We start from the raw sequence: 21,608 nt of genomic DNA on the forward strand, positions 1-21,608 counted from the left end.
GATTTTATATATACATTCATATAAGTACTTTTCATATATATTTATTTTTTTTATTTTACCTCCTATAAGATTACTTTTATTGAGTTAAAAAGGACCTTTTATTGTGGATCATAAAAATCTTATTTTTTTCTTCACACGTTTTTCAAAAAAAAAAAAAAAAAATATTAAACAAAAAATCCTTTTTTAACTCAATATAGGCGTAAATGACATTTGTTACCCTTAACAAATCTAAATTTATATATGTGTGTATCTATAGGTATAGATTAATAAATTATGCATACGAGTGTATATGTATAGATTTACTAATACTAAAATCGTGTACTAAATTTATATAATATTAAAACTCTTTAAGGTAGAAGAAGAAAGGATTTGAGAAAAAATTTCAAGCTACCATGATTAATTGTAGAGAATTCAAAATAAATAGAGAAATGTATTTAACTCAATTAGATAGAAGTTGTTAGTATATTTACTAACAGAACTCTTATTGTACTCTCCAGTACAATTTGAGGTGGTAATAATATTTCAAGAATACAACGGATATACGATTACCAAATATATCATGTGAAATTTTTCGTAACAATTGAATTTTCAAAATTTCAAAATCCCTAAAAGTATGCAATCGGAAAAAAGGTTAATAAATTCGATTTGAAATTTTTAATTTGTTCACCATGAAAATAATTTTTTTGATATTTTTTAAGTAAACATTAGAGTTTTCATATTATCGATTTTAAATTTAACCCTTACCAGCTCATACCAGTGTCCGTTTTGTAAAATTCTCTTGTAAGCTGAAATTTAAGCTAAACAATTAAAAACATTTACAATAATTTCATTTGGATTTTTTTAAGTTAAATTCAATTAGTAACAATTTGAAAGCATATTTCGGGTATAAGATATGTGAATTATAATATGAAGCTTTTATACGTCCGAGACATTCATTTAAAAAATTTATTTCTTATACTAACAAAGAATTGCTCTCATATATAAAAATTTATTTCCTAAAAGGGACATTCATCTTAATTCTTATTATGATTATTATTTTTTGTTTTTTTAGTATTTGCGATAAAAGGATAAACGCCACTCGTACAAAATATATGTATGTATGTAATTTATTGTTTATTTATAATTTTTGATAAAATATCCAAAAGAACAAATTTTTTAGTTGTTCCGATCTTAAATTTTCTTTTATTTATAGCAGAACATTAAAAATGAAAGCGAAAATTTTGTATTTTCATTCAAAATATCTGAACATGTCCTTTAATCTCTGTTTTTTTTTTTGATTCCTTTTCATATGAAATTTTTATATGTGCATGCGTGTACATGGTTTATTGGGCTTAAAATGGAAAATTTGTATTTCATTTATGAATTATTTATTTATTTGCCTATATTTTGTGAATAGTTTATTTTTAGTTTTTAGTATTCGAATCACATTTTGGAATTTGAAGTTTTGTATTTTAATATTAAAGAGGACAATGGATTGATTTATTAATTTTATGTTTTGGAATATGTATAATAAGGAATAGGATTAAAGGGAAGTGTAAATTAAAAAATTTTGTAAATTCTTGTATAACGAGGGCTTAACTGTCTATCGCAAATTATAAAAATGAGTGATTAATTTTTAATAGTGAATTCTGTTTTTGGCAATGAATTTGATTGGAAATGTGTACATTCAAATTTCAGTAATACGAAAGCTCGTAAGACGAAATTTTCCTTAATACGAGCGGTTTTCTTAAATTTTACATTATAAATTTTTCGTTGCTTGTATCCTATAATGCGAATTCTCCTAAAATGATTTAATTTTGTTGCAAATTTGGTATTCGTGGATACGGCCGCTCTAAACACGTAAATAATAATTTAATTAGCTCTGGTTTGTTTTTGCAAAAATTGCATATTTCTAGGGATTTGCTTTTATTATTCTTGAAATAATTGATTTTAATTAGCTATGATTATTTTTAATTTTAAAAAATTTAATTATTAAAAAATAATTAATAATTTTTTTTTAAATTTTTGGGTTTTAATAGCTATCTATTAAAATTTTTCAAAATATAAATTTTAAATTTTGACCTTAATTTAATCGAAAATGGAAAAAAATTTTTATTATTTACTGAGTTACTAATACAACCTGTAGTTGTTTAACTAACAAGTATTGTGCCTATTACAGTAATAATATTAACATAATGGAAATTTCTTTATAAAGCTGCAGAACAGAAGGATGACGTAATCAAAAAAACGAGCTAAGATCAAAAAATTTTTGTCCTCGAATTGGACTCGAGCCAGTGATCTATCGCTTTCTAGGCGGACGCTCTACCAACTGAACTTTTATTTCTGTTGTTGTCACAATATAGTTCTGCAAAACCTTAAGTAGCTATCCTGAAATTTTAATATTACAATGCTTTTACAATTTTCTGAAAATTTTATCGTTTTCGTCGTTAGTAGTAAATCTCATTTATATTTTTTTATATCCTATACATGCCTTATTACGATTATTTTGTTTTAGAAATAATTATAAAATTGTATAGATTTAAACGTAACCTATACATTAACATAATATATAATTAGTCCATTTTGCTATTACTTAAATACACACCTGGGAAAATAAATTAATAATAAAATTATATTTGTTTTTAATTTAGGAATATATTTACTTTATTTCTCACCTAATTTTTTTATTATGTTCTCTTTATTATTTTCATATACAAACATTTGCTTCTCTATGTTTTCTCTTTTGAGAAATTTCTATATGCTCATCAGTTTTATGAAAATAATAAGGAGTCAAAACAAAAACAGGAAAAAAAAAGACAATAGAATTTCTTATTATTTTAATGCTCAGTAACTGTTCTATGGGGTAAAATAATGAAATGAGAAAATTAAAATATATAAATAAAATTACTGTCACAACAGTATTATGATAGTATATAGTAAAAGAAAATTTAATAATAATAAAATAAGCATAAATTTTTTTTCTTGTCATGTATGTAAATATTTTAATGTATATACAACGTCCTACATAAATATTATATGTACATATTATTGTAAATATTAAAGTATATATGTATATTGGTGAATAAATCTACATATATTGTATAATACGAGTACTATAGTGTGTTTAAGAATTTTCGTTATTTTGTAAGCTTGTTATACAATTAATCACACTGATTATATTTACATTTTATATAAATATTATTTTGTAATATTTTGTATTATTTTGTGAGTGTATACAAAATTGTAAGGTGGCAAATAGTAAAAATATTATAATTGAACCAGATGAACATTTAAATGAAAATATATTTATTTTATGATTTGTTGGTAAGGATGGCAAAAGAAGTAGAAATTTATGAAAACAAAATTTATTTATTTAATTAAATTTTAATTATTGACAACACCTGTCTTTTATATGTTATTTATTACTCACGTATTTATTGTACATTACAAGTATGCGTTTAATGTATTGGTAAAGTACATACATACATACATACATTAAAATTTCTTAAGTTTTTTTCTGCCAAAATTATTTACTCAGAGCTCTTGAGTAGCTGAAATTTTCTTAATTTAAGATTGAATAATGTGATAATTAAAGTGGTGAAAAAATTTTTGTGATTTTATGGAGGGGCACTTTGAGATTTAATAAACTATTTAGTTCATTAAATTGAAAAGAAGTCGGGTATAAAGGATTTTTTTTTTTTAAGTATATTTTTTCCGTATATTTATTTTAGCATATCACTGAAGATGAAGCAATCCTTTTAAATCATGAGATTAATAAATGAAAATTTCTTGGCTTTTTAGCACATTTATAACAGAATTTAAGCTTTTGTTACTTTTACTCATATATGCTCATTCTTCCGTGTGTTTGTTTGAAAAATTTCTATCTCCTCTATGTTATGATATTAAAAGAATAACATGAAAGGAACACTCAAATGAACAATTATTTGTGTTTGACTAAACTCTTATATTATTCGTGTATATTCTATTTATAATAATTTAAAGATCCTATTGAAAAAACTGCTTAACATTCTTGCATTTTACATTATTAAGGAATTCAACAATATAAGGCAATTTTTCCAATGCTTTGAAAGGAAATTTCCAACACAATTTCAATCCAATTCCTTCAATATTCTATTTATGTTTAATAGCCTTAATAAAAGTTTTACTTATGCCTGTTTTATAACATTTCTAAAACGCTTTCCTATAGTCTTCTCCATTACTTTTTAGTTAAGAGTTATTAAGAAATTATTTTTATTTTTTGTAAAATTTCAGAATTCAAATCTTCCTATTCAATATTAAACTTAATGTTGTAAAATTTTTTTATTATTACATGATTCAAGCACTTTACATATAGTACTTTGATTTAGTCTATTAAAATGATAAATGATTTTCTTTTTATGCTTGAATTTAATAGAAAATATTATAATTTTCAATCAAATCAAGTAAATGGATACATTACTATTTATTCATAGGTCTATACAGATATATGTAAGGTAAATCATAAATTTATGAACATTTTGATTTATTAAAATCAAAGCACTTACATATTATACATGTATAATAACCGGAAGTTATCAATAGATAAATTTTATGAGAAAATGTAATAAAAATGAAAAACAATCTATATAAAGAATAAAAATTCTATATGAAAATTATATTTTGAATTGAATATAAAAATAATTGGCTGAACACATACGATTACAAATAATTTGGTGCACAATGAAATAAATTTTATTAATTGAATTAAAAAAGGTGGCAACTCAGAAAGGAGGTTTGAAAGGAGTTGTTATGAATGTGATATAGTTAAATAGATTACCTATTTAGTATATAAAATATTTTTGGTAAGAAAAGCAAACCTTTCAAAATAAAATTTTGTATTTAGGTTTGCTTTTATAATAAATAAAACAAATATGAATTATGCATGAATTTAATCAGTTAAAGTGCTAAACTATCAATAAAATGAAATTGAATGCGTAATATTTTTGACATAATAATTGACACCAATATGACATAATATTTATATTGATGATTTAAATTAATGAGTTACCATACTATAAAAATAATATGTTGATTTTTAATACTTGAGTATGTAATGGGAATGAAACGTATGTAATGTATATTGGTGAAATGCAACGTTCTGGAAAGAGATCAATGAAATTATTAAACAATTTATTACTTGTAAATTTAGGGGCAGGGTAAATTAATTTTAATTGAGAATCTTTCTAAATAGGTAGTATAAGTCAGTAAATGAAGCTGTAAATTTAACAGATTATGTTTTGTCAAGTTAGTATTGCCAATTATCAGTATTTATTGTTATTTTATTCGCCATAGTTAAATTTGTCAGCACGATAGTGTTATGTCATTGAGAATGTCACCTATATGTCACAAAAATATATCAAAATTGTTTCCCCAAAAAGTATGCAATTTTTTTTATTTTGTCAAATTTTGTATGCAGTATATTTTGTGAACTCACAACTTCAATTTTAGCTCAGAACTTTAATAATTTCAATAATGAGCTCTTAGAGTTTTAATCATTTTTTCGTAATTTCTATAATATGTTCAAAAGTATCATAATTTTCGAAATATTAAAAAATTAACAGAGAAAAATCTTATATTTGGAGGTAATAGAATATAAATTCGAAAAATTTGTTTTATGAAAGTTTTCGCACATACTCTAAATGCTCATATGAATGGTAATACAGAGAGCATATAGTGCAACACTTAATGGACACATAAAACCTCTGCAATTTTAACATGCAATTTAATTAATTAAAATCCATTTTATATTATTAGCACTGACATAATTTTCAAAAATTAAATAAAATGCAGATATAATTTAATTATATTTAATATTCAAATATTAAATTAATTTTTCTTTTGTTTTTTTCTTTAAATATTACATTTTTTTAGAAATTGTGTTTTCTCAATCAAAAATAAATTATTTAATTGAGTGTAAATTATAAAAAAATATTTATTCATAGTATTTTTGTTCAGTTTAAAGGTAAATTTAATTTTTAAATAAAAGCCCCCCCCCATAATAAAATGTATACAAGGTTATTATGTATGGTTCTATTATTGTATTCAAAATTAAATTAAATTTAATTAAAATGATGTTTATTACTTGAATTAATTTCCTAATTTTTCAATATTCAAATACAAATAATAGAATTGAAATAAATTTTATTGAATTCAATTTATTTTTTAATTTTATTTATTATTTTATTTATCCTGATGTTGTTTTAGAATTTATTAAAATTATGATTTTAAAATCATTTATGCAAAAATATTAATTTATTAAATATTGAATTTAATTAAGAGTTTGTTTCCTATTATGATCGAAAAATTTGGAAAATAATTTTTATTTTTCGGCAATTTTGTTTTGGAAATTTTCGATTTAAATGTATTACGTATCCGGAAATGAATTGCACATTCTATAATATTAAAATTTATTTATAAAATAATTTAACTCCCATTTTAATAAGTTTTCTTTTTCCTTAATAAACAGTGTATTCAGTTTGTGAATGCATTGCTCTATGCAATTGCATATACCTCATTAAGTACGAGAACATTTGCGTAACAGAGAGGCACCATTTGGGTATTTGGTATATTTTCTGTTTGGTTCTTTCATTGTACTATACATTATTTTGCTCAGTAACTCTTAAACTGCCGGGAAGGTAGTTAATAAATCAAAAACGAGCTCTGTTTGCAGGGATGAAAATGGTGCTAAAATCAGAGAAAACCTCAAACTTATATCATATAAAAAATTAGCTTTTTCCACAAATGAAAGGTTAAAAATTAAAAGTTATGAAAAACCCTTGTTATTCTGGAAATCCCTCGTCTATATGATACTGAACCGAAGTATTACTTAAAATTTTCAATAAAAATCTTTCGAAATCGATTTTAGACCCCAGAATCCTGAAAACAGTCAAACATATACGGTTCTATGCAATGGTGTATATGGCAGTGCTTTTGAAAATCGAACACCCTGTATATGTTTTTATATATTTTTCTGCAATAATAAACTGATTATAATCTTTTAATATTAAAATTTATTACAAAAAACCCTAGACAAAAGAAAGTATGCTTTATAAAGAAAAAAACTTTAATAAACAAAATTTTCTTTTTATTTAATGATAATTAGCTATTATTCAACTATAAATAAATAATCTATTGGTTTATCACGAATTCTATGATTTCTACTAATAAAATTATAAATAAGAAAAATTGACTTGAGCATGTTGAGAGAGAGAGCGAAAAAAGAATAAAACTTGCATATAATCAAATAAAATAATGCTTAATGTTGAAAATTTCCAAAATCTAAATAATCAATAATCTAAATAAAAAGAAAAGAGAGAAAGAAAGTAGAATTTGGCCTGAATCATGACTGTCTACACTAGTAGTTGAATTTAGTCTAGTTTTATTTTTATTTTTAACTTAAAAGTTTATAAAGAATTTTGGTTATTTACTTTTAGTAGATAAGAAGTGAAAATTTAACGAGAAATAAGGGAAAATAATATTGAACTGAAAAAAGTAAGGAAATTCAAGCTAATTTTGAACAAACCAATTCTTTGGCATTGATGTATGAATATTAAAATTAATGAAGGCTTGAAATTCAGTAATCTATTTTTCGAAATTTTTTCTCCAATTCAAAGTTTTAACAAGTTTTTCTCAAAAAACTTAAAAAATGGTATAACAAATGTTAAATAGTAAATTTATTTTCGAATTTTTGTTGTTCCGGTTTTCAGTTCTTCTGGTAACTTAATTCTCAATTTAAAAATTATTTTTATCTAAACAGCATATAGCATTAACACTGTTCCAATTATTTGAACAAAAATGAAAAAACAAAGAATTTATTTTATTGGGCTGAATTTCGTTTGGGGCATATTTCACACGCCCACATGAAATTTTGAATCAACATTTAAATCGATTTTAATAATTCTTAAATAATATCAAAAAATATGATTTCTTTTTTTAAATTATCCTCTTGGTAATACTTAATATTTCTATTATTATAAGTGTAATCTATAAATACTTTCAAAATAGCCCCATTTTTAGAAAATATTGAATATATAGCAAAAATATAGGCGAATATTTCTAAATGAAAGTAATAATAAAAATTCTTAAGAAAACTTTTCCGTACTAGAGCGTTATATAGAAATGAAAAATTGCCAAAAAAAAAACAAAAAACAAAAAAAATTTTCGTGCTAAATATTAAAGAAAAATTTCTAAAACAAAAGAAAGAAAAAATCAAAATATTATTATAGAAAAAAATATCCTTAAATAATAAAAATTATCAGAAATAGAAAAAAGGAAGACAAAAATTGTATATGTATATATATAGGATAATCTAAAATCAGGTCAAAGTCTATAAAAAGTATAGAAAGAAAATAATGCTGTAAAAATATTTTTAATGCCAATATTTAGGCCGCATTCATCGATAAACGAATAACATTTTTTTTTTGTGTTTATTAAAAAAAGATAATAACCCAATTTCCGCAAAAAAAATAAAATAAAATACTTGTATGCATAAACTTCCTTGTAAATAAACAGTATGGTCAATAAGTTTTAGAATCGGACAAAAAAGTTTTGAATTTGGGGCGAAATCAACAACTCAACTAAAAATATTGTTTAATTATTTGAAATCTATAAATTTCCTATAATATAACGGACACCTCTTCTCTCCATATATCTAACTCTGTTGCGGAAAAGATGGAGATTCCTTGGGTCATATATCTTTTTTCGAGTTACGTACCTAGCAAGTGTTAATATCAAAAATCTAAACCGATTTATAAAAGCTTCGGACTGGTTCAAGCAATAGTGGAGATGCGGAGTTCCAACGGTATTACAACGGGTCTATCTAGAACATTATTTACGCCTAAATATCATAGAATTGAATTCAATTAAACACACATTCATATAGTGTCAAAAATCAGACTGTCATCAAAATCGTCATATTAAAAGCGCATGAGACTTGACATTTTGAATGATTATTTTTACTGCAGTTAATCCATTACGTAGTTGAAATTAAATTAATCTATACTGAGTTCAATTATTTTCAGCAACAAAGTATGTTATTAGCGGAAATAAATTTTAATAATCAAAATATTATTTCAAAAATTTATCAATCACACTTTGTATATTTTAATAAGAATCAAAGGATAATATTGAATTTGTATAAAAAATTGCAATAAAAATTCATGAGTTTTCTATTATATTCTAAATTACATACATACTTATGTATGTACTTACTCTATACTTTTACAATATACGTATATAATATGCGTATCCGAATAGAATATGTATATAAGTATATATGAACAAAAAAATTTCATAAAATATAATGCGTATTATAAAATTGAACAAAAACCTATACGTGTGTCTAACCTAAAATATTTAGGGTGAATTTTTTTGTTTTTTTTCTTCGTTTTCTGTAATGTATTGTACACACCTATATACACACCTATATTTACATATCTAACAAAAAAAAAAATATATTTTATCAAGGATAATTTTATGATTTAGGATCTTTAAAATAATATATAAAAAAAAAATAAGTATATATGTAATTGTAGAATTTATTGTAAATGTCAGTATTAAAATAATATAGAAATAAATAATTTTCTAATTTATTATTATTTAAATTATTCAAAATTTATTATTATCGAAAAATAATAGAATAATAATTTGAATATCATTATTACTGTTATTAGATAACTAAGTACACACTTAACTAGTACAATGATTTTTTGCTCTACATATTTATGCATTGATTTTTGTGTGTGTGTGTGTGTTTTTTTTTTTAATTTGTATGTGTGTATACGGAAACCATGTTTGTGTGGTTTGAAGTAAAATTCAACAAAAATTGTGTTTTTCTCCAAAATTAGAAATTTATTTTAATTCACAATAATTATTCAGAATTATTATAATTATTTTATTCGAAAATATTATGATTTGTGTAAGTGTTTTAAGAATTTCATATATAATAGAATTTTAATCGCTTGGAAATTTTTAGGAACAAGAGTTTCAGTAATTGTTTCCGGAAAAAATTAATGAATTTACAGATTACAGAGCAATTTATAGGCTTTTTAAATTTTTTATTATTTAAATTAGATTTCCATTCGTAGTTGGGATGATTGAGGCAATCCTGTTACTCGATTCACTATTTTTAAAAGAAAAATATAAAGCAATTGCTTAAGACTATATTAACTACCTTTTGATGAGAATATGAATGTCATTAATATTGTTTATCAAAAATTGAATTTAAGATTTTAATTATAAATTTCAATAGCATTATATAGTACTTCAATTACTTATATAGTAGTATACTTAATAGAAATCTTTCAATTTAACCTTATTGTATACTATAAGTGGATGCACATATCTAATTAAGGTTTTTAGTTTTCACTGTAGAAAATTCTATATTGTTACGGTATATTGGATTCCTGTTGAATTTTAAGGCTAAGAACTCACATATTCTTGTTCACCAATGATTTCTGAGTCGTTGCAGTTACATCTGATCATCTATCGGTTGGGGCAGAATAATTGGCGTATAATTAAGCGCTATACAACAAAAAAAAAACACTTCTAAAATTAAGGATATTTTAACCGTTTTTAACATAATTTTTCCCCAATAAAACTTTATTGACCAATGGGATTTTTTTACCCAAAAGTACTATATTAAGATATAAAGCTTATATAAAAAATCCTTTTAAGAATTTTTTTTTTTGAAAATTAATTATTGCGAAAATGTGCACTCATTCTTACAATTTTTTATTCAAATAAAAAATTCAATTAAGAGAATTTGCAATTTTTAAAATTTCAGTTTTTTTTTTTTTTTAAATTGATGTACTCTAAATTTATACATTAATTTCATTTCTAACTCTTCGTTTCATATATGTGCACACAGAGTGGATTAAAACCCCAATTAAATTAATAAAAATCATAAGGATAAAAAAGACAAGAAAAACAAAAAAATTCCAAAGTTTCACTATACCAGTTCACTGGCAGCAGTAGATCTACCGCAGAATTATTTTCTCCTTATTGTTAGCGTGTTGTACATGATCTGATTATTTTTTTGGTTTTATACACAAAACAGAAAAATAGAAAGAGAGAAATAAATGTAGAATAAACAAAAATACTGAAAGCAAAACAACCATTGTTTAATGGGTTCTTTTAAAATGGATGAATTGATAAGCAAATTTATTTTTAGTTGAAATTTCACAAAAATCATTTTTCATGTTCTGTTTTCCTCTTCATTAAATAGAAAATATTCATAGCAAAAATTTTAATTTTATAAATTCATAGTTTCGTTTATAATATCAACAAAACTAAATTGTTAAAATAACATTATGGGGTGTAAAAATGTATAGAAATGTTTTAATTCATATGCCGCAAATACTATTGTGATGTGAGTTGAAATTTGGACTGCATATTTTGTATTATATGTTTATAATAGGAACCTTTTAAGCTAGCCTTTTCATTCAATTGCACTCAATTTCCAGTATAACCTAAAATTGGCTAAAATGCGAGGTGTGAGGATTTTTACAAATTACAACTGAATTTTTTTCTAATAATTCGCTAACTCTAATAATTCGCTTTTTTCGGGCTATTCCTATAGTATCTCTTTTATATGATTTAAGCCTTTTATATAAACATTTAATAGTAAGAGAGAATTTGATTACGGAATAGCCATAATATGAAAGAAAATTTCGTTTATAAATTCATTCCAACAATAAAAATGAATTAAATTTCAAATTTAAAACTAATTTTCTAATAACCTAACACAAAAAAATTGCAAATTGTCCCTCTAAACTTGTCAAAAATTCTATATTACCATCTACAACTTGCCCTATGATAATCTGGTCAACTCTTATATTCTGTGCTAGTCAGTGGTATTTTTTGTTTTTTTTGCACTTCTCTTTTAATGTTTTCTTTTATATTTTGTAATTTTGTGTATTGATCCCCAAGGAAAAAAATTGATTCCCCAAAAAATAACAAAAAAGGAAAAAAATAAAATTGTTCATTTCGAGTATTTTAATAAAAGAAAAAAATAATAACGAGAGGGTATAAAAATAACACTAGTGCTATCATAGATTAATTTTATAACAACGAAACAATTTAAAGCTTTAAATAAATTATGGCATTAAAATAACGAGCTGCAATTTAAGAATACAACAGTGAGAAAAAAAAACAAGATAAAAATAAAGGATAATTTGGTATGCAATTTAAACTTTTAAATATGGGATAAATTGATTGTAGGACAAGGATTTTAAATATTTCAGCTTTAAATAAAAAATTTAGCAAATTATTTGAAATGAATTTTAAATGAGAACTTCTGTAAATCTTATTGCCAATAGGCTTCATAAGTTAGTTAAGATTTGATTTGAGGAGTTTTTAATTTTAAAATCGAAGAATTGTTACATTTGTGCGAAATATACTCAGTTTTTGATTATTACATTTGAACAGTTTACTTATTTGTGTGTGCTATTTGAACAGATCTACTTGAAAGGAGTCACATTTTATTTATTTGTAGGTCATATTTAAACACTGAGTCAGTCTATGCGTTACTCATCAATTTTAATTTTTTTCTCATATATTTTACAAGGATACTAAACGACTTGTCGTTAATTTTCAGAAAAAAATCTGTAATATAGAGAAAAATTGAGCAATGCATTCAAAAAACATAAAATTTTCCCTGAAATTTTCTTTTTCAAACATTATTCTTTTATTACAAATTAAACAAAAGAATAGGAAGATGCAAAATATTTTTCATATTTTTTTTTTAATAGTCTTTTACTTAATAATAAAAATCTTTAAGTAAGTATTTTATTTTTATAGAGAATAACATTGTCATCATCAACTTAATCATCATCATCATCATTAATTCTATATCATCATTATTATTATTATGATCATGATTATTATCTTCAATGTCAAGTAAAACTAATATTAAATAAGAGTTTTTCTTACCTTGACAAAACCATCTGACACATGATGAATATTTAAAGAATTTTCCTTAGAAAAGAATAAGTCATTAGGGAAAATGATAATATTTATTTTATATATATATATATATACATATTTCAATGTCATAGAAGTAGTTACAGATAATAAATTGTAAATTTATTTCATTGTTTCAAACCCACATAAAATTGTTATGAGTAGAATATCAAAGAAAATATATGATTTCAATAATGTTAATCAGAATAGAATTTAAAATTTCATAAAATACTACGCAAGTATATGGCACAATGCATAACAAAACTGTAGCAGAGCTAGAGATAGTTTTGTAGGAGGAAAGAGCCTGTCAACCATAATGTGAAGATTTCAGTCGATCAATGTATTAGTTATTCTACTTACAAAATTCTTAATAAAGGCAATTAAAATTTTACTATTAGAAGAGTGGTGAATGCCTCTACTCTGTGTGAACTTTGTATAAATTGTCCTTGTGTTATTTCCTTTTATTCTGTAGTTCTGATTATTAATATTCCCTGAATTTAAGCAGAAAATAATATCGAGAATTATTATGAATGGTTGTTAAATTTTAAATAATAATAGCGAAAATTATTGGTGACTGCTTGCCTAAGAAGCTATAATGAAATTTTGATTGATTTTTAGAATTAAACTAGTGTATATTCTTCCTGTCAATATCACAAAATTTAAATTATATTTCACATTATTGCTACAAATTTACACATACAAACAAACATTTTAATATAAAAAAAATTAGAATAGAAGATAGAGAGATGATAATGGATTTTGGATCCACATACTTAATGTTCCTTTTCCAATTTAATAATTTTAAAATCAATTCGCACAATATTGACTTTAGGATCCTTTTTTTTTAGCACTTTTCCAAAAATTTTTTGAAAAAAAGTGCTTATTAGTTTCACTCTGTCCGTCCGTCCGTCCGTCCGTCCGTCCGTCCGTCCGTCCGTCCGTCCGTCCGTCCGTCCGTCCGTCCGTCTGTCCGTCCGTCCGTCCGTCCGTCCGTCCGTCTGTCCGTGTGTCTGTTTACAAAACTTCTACATTCTTAAAGATAGAAAGCTGAAATTTAATACGTACATAGATCTTTACTAGAAACTTATTTTCGTAGAACAAAATTTTTACCTATCTCCCCCCCTCTAGAAGTTATACCCCCCCAAAGCACTAAAAATGGCCTATTTTAACTATTTGTTGCAATGAAACCATAAGCATTTTTGAAATTTTGCAAACGCAGAAGGGCAGTGACTTGCTTCCCCTACCGCGGTATACTATAGTTAAACTTTAGAAAAACAAAATGGCCGTTCAAATTTACCGTTATCTAAAGTCCTTTTTTTCCAAATTTTTCATGTCGTTTTTCTTCTAGACCCCAGCCTGTAGAAGCTTGAAATTTTAAGAGCTTTTAGACATTAACAAGTAGTTCATTTCGTTAGAAGTAAATTTTTTTCCATCTCCACCCCCTCTCAAGTTATGGCCTCTTGAAATTTGTGAAATATGCATTTTTGACACCTTATATTTCTGAAACCGCAAGTTTTTTCAAATTTCTATAAACGCAAAAAGTTAACAGTAAATTCCATGAAATTAAAAAATATAATTATTTTTCTTAACTCACACAATTAACCCTTAAAATCGAGCATTATGTTAACCCCTGTTTATATTAAATTTTGCTTTATTTCAAAGACTGCATAAATGGTTCATCCTAAATATATGCAATCCTAGAAATAGTTTCGTTTATAAATGAAAATAATTTTAATAGTGTGGTGGATATACATAGACTGTTTTTAAAAGCAGTATTTTCACTTGTTTAAGGGAAAAGTGCTACAATACAAACCATTGGTTTGACCCAACTTTATTTTTATTGTATTCTATATTAAAAAAGAATAAGAAAAGCAAAAAAAAAAAAATAAAATTTTTGCTTTAATTTTAAATGTTTTTTATTTGACCTTTGTTGAATTTGTAATTTTTTTTTTTTTTTTGCTTTTTTTAAAGAAAATATTTTTTTTTTCTTTCTTGGGTCATTGATTATATTCAATATAATCTCTTTTCAATACAATAGAGAAAATTGTCCTTTCAAAATATGCAAGATTGGATCCCTGTTCTTGTTTTTTTTTTTTAAATTGAACAATATTGATCAGAGAAGGAAAAAAGATGCTTTAGATCCTTCATTTTTTTTCCTTTTTCTTCTATTTTTTTTTTTTCATTATATTATTAAATAATAGAAAACTTGAAATAAATGCTAAAGATATACAAGCTATAAGAAAATTTCATTACTTAAGCTAAAATAAGATACAAAGTTTATTGATGAGAAAGATGGCGATAAAAAAAAGTTGTTCTTAAAAAATCTCGAACTTTTGATTAAATTTTTTTATTCTTATTATTATTGACAGGAACGGGAAAATATATTCAAATTAAAAGCTATTATAACTATTTTAAAATTGATGGAGTCATGACTTTGTAATAAAAAAATAAAAAAATTGCATACCTTAGGGCTGATTATAAAAAAATTTTAATTTTACTGTTTCAATATTTATGTATAATAGTAAACCTAAAAGATGAAAACTAAATCTAAAATAATCACAATTATTTTTGTTTAACTATTAAAAATTTTGAAATAAATTGCTCCAAATGGCGCCCGGAATGATACCGAAATGATATCGGGACAATAATGAAACGAATGGTATCCGATATCATTTCCGCATCATTTCGGGCGCCATTGGAACAAAATATTTTTAGCAACAATTTTTGTTTTTGAATTTCCTATCCTAATATGAATGAAACTGAACCAAATTAAGTCTTAGATATCTCACTGAATTCATGACACCACATTAGATAATAGAAAAACTTAATATCAAATTGCAAGAAATTTAAATTTTCTATTGGAATTTTCTATTCATAATTTTCGAATTTCTCGTTTGTAACATAAAATTTTCATCTCCTGCTGTGATTTTGCTGTTCATTTAAATAGAAACCAGTAAACAATCTAAGCAAATTTTAGTTTTTAGTTCAACTTATTCTCTATTAAGGAACAACCAAGTTCAAAAGGAAGAAAAGAAATCAAAAATTATATTGCAGATCATACTTTCAATATTAAAATTTTCTTGAATTTGTAATTTCCAATAAAAAACACAAAAAATTTTCTTGGGTTTTATTTTCTTCTTTTACTTCAGTTCTTAAAGTTTTTATAGTCCTACAATATTATTTTAATCCTTAAGATAGAAAAAAGGAATATAAATTGTGTTTAACATATATTTTGACAGAATGAATAATGGTCCCTTTCAAGAATTAATTAATTTTTTTTTTTGTTTTTATATGTACATATGTATGCATGTGTATTTAATATTTAAATTTGGACATATACATACAAGTTAATATATATACAATATAAATAATGCTATAGTTTTATAATTATTATTTACTATATTGCCAAGTATAATATTAAATACTGTGTCTATGTATAGGTTTGCGTATAAAAGTACCATTAGTAATTCTTAAGTAAGAATTCTTTAGAAATTAACTTTTAAAAAATATAAAATTTTATATACAGGAAAAAGTCATACTTCAAGATAAATCTTATAAAGTGAACGGAAACATTGAAATTTTCCGGTCTTATATTCCGTCCATTATCATTTTTATTTCATATTTATTCTTTATATTTACAGTGAAATCTCTAAATAAGAAACATTTTAATATTATGTATAAAGTTTTATTTCATATTGCGAACAAATTGAGTAGGATTTGCCGTTTTTTATTGTTGTAGAGATGCCACTGTATATTAATTTGAATAATGAATTAATGGAATTTAAATATTATTTTGATTTAATATTAAAATTTGAAATTAAAAAAACAAAAACAGGATATGAAAATGGAATACAAATTGTATGTAGGTCACTATATATTGAGATCTATTTTCAGTAAATTGAAAACAAGAGGTTTATTATCTTGTTGTAGACGTTCTGCTTATTCATTGTGTTTAGAGTGATTTTCGAAATTTTGTAATTTGGAAATTGTTAGGCATTATGTGAAGCTAATTATCTAATAGAAGAAGAGAATAATTTGACAAATGAATATTTATTATTGTTTTAACAAAAACCTACATTTACACCACAGTAATGGTGGTTTTAAGCGATTTATTGGACAGATGAACAAATTAATCTGACAAATTACAGTAGCGACACTCAAAATTAGATTTGCTATTATATCCATTAAAATTTTCCACTATGTGAAAAACAAAGTGGAAAATTCAATATTTCGTGTTATAAAATAATAAAAGACTAGGACTTTCTCGTGTGACTGCGGGCTTATAAGAGGTCAAATTTAGACTGAATAATATTATTGCTGATTTCAACAAACGTTAGTGTCGAAAATGTTGATTGCCCTCACTATATTGCTCCTTATAATATATTTATTTTATAATTTTAAAAAATTGTTTTTAAATAAAATTTTCTTAAATTTTCTTTCCTTCTTTATACTAAATTTTTTTTTTTATTTATTTTGCTTATATTTACAGGAACTTTTGATCTCTACAGGAAAACGTAATCATCAATATTGAAAATCAGTCAATTGTAACTATATAGACAAGAAAGAGGAGTAGTTATACAGTCAGTATTGTGTAGTCAAGTAAGTATATTTATGATGTTTCCCTTATTTTCTATAGATCCTCTTCGATCCAATTTTTAAAAAAAAGAAACAAAAAATCTATTTAAGGAATATCTCCTACTTGTGCTTTGTTGATGGAAATGTTCTTATATTATTATATGCTATACAATTGAATGTACTTAGGTTAAAAAATTTATGAAAATTAAATAAAATTTTTTTTTCAGTAATCAAGGTAAATTTAATTTTACAATGATGGTAGCAAATGTTAGAGAAGCTAAGAAAAAATAGAAAAATTATTGTAATAAAGCTTTAATAAAATTATTTTGAAATATTTTCATAAAGATTTTAGTCTTCATCTAGAAATTTTAGTTATTGGAAATTTTATTTGTTGAATAACTTTAATATTTTAAAAAGTAATTACAATAAGAAATAATAATGATTATACAGGAATATTTTTTTTATGAAAATAATTTGTGCATTCATTAAATTACTAAATTGAATTGATACTACTAAAATGTTTTAAATTTTTAAAGTAATTCATTTAAAATATATGAAATTTTTCTATGGAATTAAGCTGTTTTGTGCACTCAATTCGAACATGACTTGTAGCTCAATTTGCGGGAATGATTTTAGTCCAAGAAAATGAGTTAATAGTGGCTGATCTGAGTTGGAGGGTCAGACTGTAATTATTATTGTTGCGTAAGTTGTCTGTTCAAGAAAAAAAAAACTCTTATACTCGTATGCAATACTTTTTGTCACAAAAGTAATTTTGGATTTTTAATTGTATTTCATAATAATTAAGTACAGTAAGACTATTTTTCTATGGGACAATAATCATTAGTTTCCAAATTTTATTTAATAAAAAAATTTATATTCCGAGAGATAATGCTATTAATCTCATAGCACCTCTCATTTTCAAAAATAATTTTAGAGATTTAAAAACATAAAAACGTAATTTTAAAAATTTTAATAATGTACGAATAAAATCTTCATACAAATACAGATATCATGTTTATCCGAAATGCACGTTCTACGTTATATTAGTATTTATTAGTTATAGACATTATGTCTATAGAGATATGTACGTGTATTAATTCCTATAATATAAAAAAGATTCACAAACAATTTATCTGTTTTCCGTGCATATACTTAATATTGTGTGTTCTTGTATTAAAATTTCTCTCATGTCTTCAATATAAGCTATGTGAGGAGGAGAAGACGTAAGAAAAAGTGATACAATGGTTATATGAAATTTTACATGGTCGCATTAATCATAGGAAGTATATCTTAAAAACTATGTCTTGAATTTTCAATGTAGGTTTGTAATACCTTATATTTACAACATTATCAGTATACCTACGAATACGTTCGTAAAAATATAGACTATGGTACGCAAAATCGAATACTCAATGTAATGGTTATTGTTATCGAATACTAATGGTAATGATCTCTTTTGGCTGACAGCCTAATGAAGAGAAATTGAATATTACAAATTCGTGAAGTATTGAGAAGTTTTTTGAAATGTATTCAGTATTCAGTTTTTTTGAAATGCCCGAGAGTTAGGTAGAACTTAATTATATTTAAGTTGTTGATTTGTTTTTACCATAATAAATCATTTAGCTGGGATTTGCTCGTAATATCATGTCGGAATTAGAATTGATGAGAAAATTTAATAAAATCTTGGCTGAACATGCAAACATATTGTTTGAAAATTTTTTTGGAGTTTTAAATAAATTCGTAATGTTTAGTGTAACATAACTAAATCAATGATTAGAATTTGAAATATTATACAAAATATTTCCACGCTCTCTTTCAATTTTTAGTATTCTGATGACTGTTTTCTACAAATATTGTACAATATTTGTAGTTCCCTCCATACAACTGAGTCTGAACTGAGCGTTAATATTTATTTATGTAGTATGTAGTCATCAATACTTCTTGCGATCCATTGCCAAGCCATTGTTTGAGACGAATAAAATTAAATTATAATAAATGGCAAAATAATAATATTTTATGTCAGTTATCCTTATTTTAATCCCATCAGGATACTGAAAGTTTGAAATTTTTTTCTTGTGTTCTTTTCTCATGCTTCGTGAATTTTTTTATTACTGCTTTTTATTTTGCAAATATTTTGCATTATTATTCTTTCTTTATTCTTTATCACGCACATTTTTTGAAACGATTTGATTAAATTAAAAAAATAAAAACTTTTTCTCTTCCCATATGCTCTTTATTTCTACATAGTTAATATAGTTAAATTGAAGTGAGATTAAACAAAAAACTGAAAAAATATTCTTGTGTTGTTATAAACAGATTCAAGTATGAGTTGAGATAAACTAATAAAATATAGTTAATCTCAGAAAATAAATCATTGTATAAGTTCATTGAACACAAAATACCACAAAACTACCAATAAAACGAGAGGGCATGTAAAAATTTAATATCTAATTAAGGGCATAACATTGTTAATTCAAATGCCAAGTAAGTGAAAATATTGTTACAACAGTTACTGTTCGTCATTGACAGTCAGACTATGTGGAATTAACTCCTAAAACATAAATCTTCAAAGGCCTTCTAGACCTTTCACCGGATATAATTCAAATCCTTGCACGTCTCAATTCAAAAGAATACATTTTGTAACTAAACGAAAGTATTTATTACCGAAAAGTTAACGAAGGAAACTAAAGCATTTGATAAAAAAAAGGAAAAGATTATGCAAGTTAATCTTATAAAGTTTTGTAAGATTGTTTTTTGAGCATTGACGACACAAATATTTTATAAAGTTTTTAGGATAATACAGATATTGATTTTATTATTAAAGAAAACTTCACTTGAATAACTTACTTACACGTTAATGTTTTAATTACTTAGCGATAAAAGAAATTAATTCATAACAATGTGGCAATCATAGAGCTTACGTCACCTCTTTGTAATATGTAAGCATTTTAAAATTACAAAATTACAAGGAAAGAATGGTATCGAACATAAAATTAAAACTAAATGCAAAATGCTGATAGCAGCTATTTCGAATGCTAGAAATATTCACTGTTTTACTATTTTCAAATTAATGCTGCTACTTGCATAAGAATAGATTTGTTAATCCGCAGCTTAGATAGATTTAAAAATGCTCGTAATTATACGCGATGGGTTTAAATTCAGACTCATAAAATTTGTGTCCCATACTAGCCGATAATCAACATTTCGTTTGCTTGTTGAATTGGATTATGATAAACTTGATCTCATACTATGCTATTTTAATTGTATACTGCTTTCTCTATAGAAATACTTTGTTCAACAGACAATTTTAAATTATAATACAATTTTTCTCTTATTAAATTAAAAATCATTATTATAATATTTAATTTTACTGATTGAATTGACAATGAAATTTTAAAATTAAATGAAAGCAATATATTTTTCTCTCTCTTTCTCTATATCACATTTTAAAACTATCAAAAATAAATTTATTCCGGAAATTTATGATTCAAATCTTAAGTATAAATTGTATAAAATAAATATAAAATAAATAATACAATGACAAGAAGTTAAACGATATTTTATATGTAATGTCATTAAAATGAAAATTTCGAGATGCAGAAGAACAAAAAAAAAAATGGATAAATAAAAGTCAAAAACTCAGCATGATTCCTGGGAAGAAGAAAAGAAAGATTTTCTTGAAAATATTTTTTGTTTTTTATTAAGGAATTTATTTTGTACACACACACAATATATTATGTTTTATGTAATTTTTTTTTTTTTTGAAAATACATAATATTTTCCTCCATTTGGCTTGTATATTGTGTATACATTTTAAGTATGTGGAATGAAAATGTAAAAATTTTTCATTTTTTAAGTAAATATTTTCAGATTTATGGAGAAAACATTAGAAAATTGTCTTCATTTTTACTTTTTTCATTCTGAAATTGAAATATTCCATATAATACATCTTTTATTTACTTAAGCAAATATTTGTCAAGGAATTTTTTTTATTCCTATATATATATATATAATTCAAAAACAGAGTTTGTGAGGACTTGTATAAGAGTATGTAA

At 24.0% G+C, this 21,608-nt stretch overlaps 2 protein-coding genes across 8 annotated transcripts in view; one reads left to right on the plus strand and one right to left on the minus strand.

Annotated features, from left to right (window-relative positions):
* The window catches only part of LOC129605517 (glutamine-dependent NAD(+) synthetase), a 143,224-nt gene that overhangs the window by 51,231 nt on the left and 70,385 nt on the right, over positions 1-21,608 (plus strand). For 6 of the 7 annotated variants that reach the window (XM_055515319.1, XM_055515321.1, XM_055515323.1 and 3 more), the window contains one exon: positions 17,468-17,577. The gene's annotated coding sequence lies outside the window, so the exon portion shown is untranslated. Of the gene's footprint in view, positions 1-1,051; positions 1,094-17,467; positions 17,578-21,608 lie in introns of all 7 variants that reach the window. The other variant, XM_055515326.1, reaches the window with a different exon arrangement.
* LOC129605661 (cytosolic carboxypeptidase 1) overlaps positions 1-21,608 on the minus strand; it is a 100,062-nt gene that overhangs the window by 50,816 nt on the left and 27,638 nt on the right. The window lies entirely within an intron of this gene.

This window comes from Condylostylus longicornis, unplaced genomic scaffold (assembly GCF_029603195.1).
Source record: "Condylostylus longicornis isolate FDR11 unplaced genomic scaffold, ASM2960319v2 ptg000013l, whole genome shotgun sequence".
Lineage (NCBI taxonomy): Eukaryota > Metazoa > Arthropoda > Insecta > Diptera > Dolichopodidae > Condylostylus > Condylostylus longicornis.